This window comes from Carassius auratus, unplaced genomic scaffold, assembly GCF_003368295.1.
Source record: "Carassius auratus strain Wakin unplaced genomic scaffold, ASM336829v1 scaf_tig00039505, whole genome shotgun sequence".
In the NCBI taxonomy this organism is placed as follows: domain Eukaryota; kingdom Metazoa; phylum Chordata; class Actinopteri; order Cypriniformes; family Cyprinidae; genus Carassius; species Carassius auratus.
The window spans coordinates 30,001-35,000 of NW_020526523.1; the positions used below are offsets into that span (position 1 = coordinate 30,001).

Sequence of the window (5,000 nt, forward strand, 5' to 3'; positions counted from 1 at the left end):
TTATTATATAATTTGTGAAATTTTCCAAAAAGTTTAAAGCACCTGGTATTCCCAGGCAGTGTCCCATCCATGTACTAACCAGGCCCAAACCTGCTAATATTCAGAAATCGGGCATTGACTCTATTTTTTGGCAAAATTATTATATACTAAGTGAAAATTTTCCAAAAAGTTTAAAGCACCTGGTATTCCCAGGCAGTCTCCCATCCATGTACTAACCAGACCCAAACCTGCTAATATTCAGAGACCGGCATTGACTCTATTTTTTGGCAAAATTATTATATACTAAGTGAAAAATTTCCATAAAGCTTACAACACCTGGTATTCCCAGGCGGTCTCCCATCCAAGTACTAACCAGGCCCAAACCTGCTTAGCTTCCGAGATCAGACAAGATAGGGCATAGCCAGGTTGGTATGGCCGTAAGCGAAGACTGCTGCAAAGAGAGGGCTATTTAGAGATCAGCCAATCTAATCGCCAGTACATTATATAAGTAGGAAAGAAAACCCAAAATCTTAAAGCACCTGGTATTCCTAGCCGGTCTCTCATCCAAGTACTAACCAGACCTAAGCCTGCTAAGATTCAGAGATTGGGCATTGACTCTTTTTTTTTTGGCAAAATTATTATATAATTTGTGAAATTTTCCAAAAAGTTTAAAGCACCTGGTATTCCCAGGCAGTGTCCCATCCATGTACTAACCAGGCCCAAACCTGCTAATATTCAGAAATCGGGCATTGACTCTATTTTTTGGCAAAATTATTATATACTAAGTGAAAATTTTCCAAAAAGTTTAAAGCACCTGGTATTCCCAGGCAGTCTCCCATCCATGTACTAACCAGACCCAAACCTGCTAATATTCAGAGACCGGCATTGACTCTATTTTTTGGCAAAATTATTATATACTAAGTGAAAAATTTCCAAAAAGCTTACAGCACCTGGTATTCCCTGGCGGTCTCCCATCCAAGTACTATCCAGACCTAAGCCTGCTAAGATTCAGAGATTGGGCATTGACTCTTTTTTTTTTTTGGCAAAATTATTATATAATTTGTGAAATTTTCCAAAAAGTTTAAAGCACCTGGTATTCCCAGGCAGTGTCCCATCCATTTGCAAAATTATTATATACTAAGTGAAAAATTTCCAAAAAGCTTACAGCACCTGGTATTCCCAGGCGGTCTCCCATCCAAGTACTAACCAGACCTAAGCCTGCTAAGATTCAGAGATTGGGCATTGACTCTTTTTTTTTTTTGGCAAAATTATTATATAATTTGTGAAATTTTCCAAAAAGTTTAAAGCACCTGGTATTCCCAGGCAGTCTCCCATCCATGTACTAACCAGACCCAAACCTGCTAATATTCAGAGACCGGCATTGACTCTATTTTTTGGCAAAATTATTATATACTAAGTGAAAAATTTCCAAAAAGCTTACAGCACCTGGTATTCCCAGGCGGTCTCCCATCCAAGTACTAACCAGACCTAAGCCTGCTAAGATTCAGAGATTGGGCATTGACTCTTTTTTTTTTTGGCAAAATTATTATATAATTTGTGAAATTTTCCAAAAAGTTTAAAGCACCTGGTATTCCCAGGCAGTGTCCCATCCATGTACTAACCAGGCCCAAACCTGCTAATATTCAGAAATCGGGCATTGACTCTATTTTTTGGCAAAATTATTATATACTAAGTGAAAATTTTCCAAAAAGTTTAAAGCACCTGGTATTCCCAGGCAGTCTCCCATCCATGTACTAACCAGACCCAAACCTGCTAATATTCAGAGACCGGCATTGACTCTATTTTTTGGCAAAATTATTATATACTAAGTGAAAAATTTCCATAAAGCTTACAACACCTGGTATTCCCAGGCGGTCTCCCATCCAAGTACTAACCAGGCCCAAACCTGCTTAGCTTCCGAGATCAGACAAGATAGGGCATAGCCAGGTTGGTATGGCCGTAAGCGAAGACTGCCGCAAAGAGAGGGCTATTTAGAGATCAGCCAATCTAATCGCCAGTACATTATATAAGTAGGAAAGAAAACCCAAAATCTTAAAGCACCTGGTATTCCTAGCCGGTCTCTCATCCAAGTACTAACCAGACCTAAGCCTGCTAAGATTCAGAGATTGGGCATTGACTCTTTTTTTTTTGGCAAAATTATTATATAATTTGTGAAATTTTCCAAAAAGTTTAAAGCACCTGGTATTCCCAGGCAGTGTCCCATCCATGTACTAACCAGGCCCAAACCTGCTAATATTCAGAAATCGGGCATTGACTCTATTTTTTGGCAAAATTATTATATACTAAGTGAAAATTTTCCAAAAAGTTTAAAGCACCTGGTATTCCCAGGCAGTCTCCCATCCATGTACTAACCAGACCCAAACCTGCTAATATTCAGAGACCGGCATTGACTCTATTTTTTGGCAAAATTATTATATACTAAGTGAAAAATTTCCAAAAAGCTTACAGCACCTGGTATTCCCAGGCGGTCTCCCATCCAAGTACTAACCAGACCTAAGCCTGCTAAGATTCAGAGATCAGACGAGATAGGGCATAGCCAGGTTGGTATGGCCGTAAGCGAAGACTGCCGCAAAGAGAGGGCTATTTAGAGATCAGCCAATCTAATCGCCAGTACATTATATAAGTAGGCAAGAAAACCCAAAATATTAAAGCACCTGGTATTCCTAGCCGGTCTCTCATCCAAGTACTAACCAGACCTAAGCCTGCTAAGATTCAGAGATTGGGCATTGACTCTTTTTTTTTTTTATGCAAAATTATTATATAATTTGTGAAATTTTCCAAAAAGTTTAAAGCACCTGGTATTCCCAGGCAGTGTCCCATCCATGTACTAACCAGGCCCAAACCTGCTAATATTCAGAAATCGGGCATTGACTCTATTTTTTGGCAAAATTATTATATACTAAGTGAAAATTTTCCAAAAAGTTTAAAGCACCTGGTATTCCCAGGCAGTCTCCCATCCATGTACTAACCAGACCCAAACCTGCTAATATTCAGAGACCGGCATTGACTCTATTTTTTGGCAAAATTATTATATACTAAGTGAAAAATTTCCAAAAAGCTTACAGCACCTGGTATTCCCAGGCGGTCTCCCATCCAAGTACTAACCAGACCTAAGCCTGCTAAGATTCAGAGATTGGGCATTGACTCTTTTTTTTTTTTGGCAAAATTATTATATAATTTGTGAAATTTTCCAAAAAGTTTAAAGCACCTGGTATTCCCAGGCAGTGTCCCATCCATGTACTAACCAGGCCCAAACCTGCTAATATTCAGAAATCGGGCATTGACTGTATTTTTTGGCAAAATTATTATATACTAAGTGAAAAATTTCCAAAAAAGTTTAAAGCACCTGGTATTCCCAGGCAGTCTCCCATCCATGTACTAACCAGACCCAAACCTGCTAATATTCAGAGACCGGCATTGACTCTATTTTTTGGCAAAATTATTATATACTAAGTGAAAAATTTCCATAAAGCTTACAACACCTGGTATTCCCAGGCGGTCTCCCATCCAAGTACTAACCAGGCCCAAACCTGCTTAGCTTCCGAGATCAGACAAGATAGGGCATAGCCAGGTTGGTATGGCCGTAAGCGAAGACTGCCGCAAAGAGAGGGCTATTTAGAGATCAGCCAATCTAATCGCCAGTACATTATATAAGTAGGAAAGAAAACCCAAAATCTTAAAGCACCTGGTATTCCTAGCCGGTCTCTCATCCAAGTACTAACCAGACCTAAGCCTGCTAAGATTCAGAGATTGGGCATTGACTCTTTTTTTTTTTGGCAAAATTATTATATAATTTGTGAAATTTTCCAAAAAGTTTAAAGCACCTGGTATTCCCAGGCAGTGTCCCATCCATGTACTAACCAGGCCCAAACCTGCTAATATTCAGAAATCGGGCATTGACTCTATTTTTTGGCAAAATTATTATATACTAAGTGAAAATTTTCCAAAAAGTTTAAAGCACCTGGTATTCCCAGGCAGTCTCCCATCCATGTACTAACCAGACCCAAACCTGCTAATATTCAGAGACCGGCATTGACTCTATTTTTTGGCAAAATTATTATATACTAAGTGAAAAATTTCCATAAAGCTTACAACACCTGGTATTCCCAGGCGGTCTCCCATCCAAGTACTAACCAGGCCCAAACCTGCTTAGCTTCCGAGATCAGACAAGATAGGGCATAGCCAGGTTGGTATAGACGTAAGCGAAGACTGCCGCAAAGAGAGGGCTATTTAGAGATCAGCCAATCTAATCGCCAGTACATTATATAAGTAGGAAAGAAAACCCAAAATCTTAAAGCACCTGGTATTCCTAGCCGGTTTCTCATCCAAGTACTAACCAGACCTAAGCCTGCTAAGATTCAGAGATTGGGCATTGACTCTTTTTTTTTTGGCAAAATTATTATATAATTTGTGAAATTTTCCAAAAAGTTTAAAGCACCTGGTATTCCCAGGCAGTGTCCCATCCATGTACTAACCAGGCCCAAACCTGCTAATATTCAGAAATCGGGCATTGACTCTATTTTTTGGCAAAATTATTATATACTAAGTGAAAATTTTCCAAAAAGTTTAAAGCACCTGGTATTCCCAGGCAGTCTCCCATCCATGTACTAACCAGACCCAAACCTGCTAATATTCAGAGACCGGCATTGACTCTATTTTTTGGCAAAATTATTATATACTAAGTGAAAAATTTCCAAAAAGCTTACAGCACCTGGTATTCCCAGGCGGTCTCCCATCCAAGTACTAACCAGGCCCAAACCTGCTTAGCTTCCGAGATCAGACGAGATAGGGCATAGCCAGGTTGGTATGGCCGTAAGCGAAGACTGCCGCAAAGAGAGGGCTATTTAGAGATCAGCCAATCTAATCGCCAGTACATTATATAAGTAGGAAAGAAAACCCAAAATCTTAAAGCACCTGGTATTCCTAGCCGGTCTCTCATCCAAGTACTAACCAGACCTAAGCCTGCTAAGATTCAGAGATTGGGCATTGACTCTTTTTTT

The 5,000-nt window shown here is 39.5% G+C and overlaps 5 non-coding genes and 1 pseudogene across 5 annotated transcripts; all 6 read right to left on the minus strand.

Moving 5' to 3' along the window:
- Window positions 1-303: 303 nt before the first annotated feature.
- Window positions 304-422, minus strand: LOC113083952 (5S ribosomal RNA). The gene has a single exon (XR_003283525.1). It is a non-coding gene; the product is annotated as a 5S ribosomal RNA (ribosomal RNA).
- A 1,403-nt stretch (window positions 423-1,825) lies between these two features.
- Window positions 1,826-1,944, minus strand: LOC113083954 (5S ribosomal RNA). Its single transcript, XR_003283526.1, has one exon. It is a non-coding gene; the product is annotated as a 5S ribosomal RNA (ribosomal RNA).
- Window positions 1,945-2,439: 495 nt separating this feature from the next.
- On the minus strand, window positions 2,440-2,558 carry LOC113083975 (uncharacterized; annotated as a pseudogene).
- A 912-nt stretch (window positions 2,559-3,470) lies between these two features.
- Window positions 3,471-3,589, minus strand: LOC113083955 (5S ribosomal RNA). Its single transcript, XR_003283527.1, has one exon. It is a non-coding gene; the product is annotated as a 5S ribosomal RNA (ribosomal RNA).
- Window positions 3,590-4,085: 496 nt separating this feature from the next.
- LOC113083965 (5S ribosomal RNA) lies at window positions 4,086-4,204 on the minus strand. The gene has a single exon (XR_003283537.1). It is a non-coding gene; the product is annotated as a 5S ribosomal RNA (ribosomal RNA).
- Window positions 4,205-4,699: 495 nt separating this feature from the next.
- Window positions 4,700-4,818, minus strand: LOC113083930 (5S ribosomal RNA). The gene has a single exon (XR_003283503.1). It is a non-coding gene; the product is annotated as a 5S ribosomal RNA (ribosomal RNA).
- Between the last annotated feature and the right edge of the window lie 182 nt (window positions 4,819-5,000).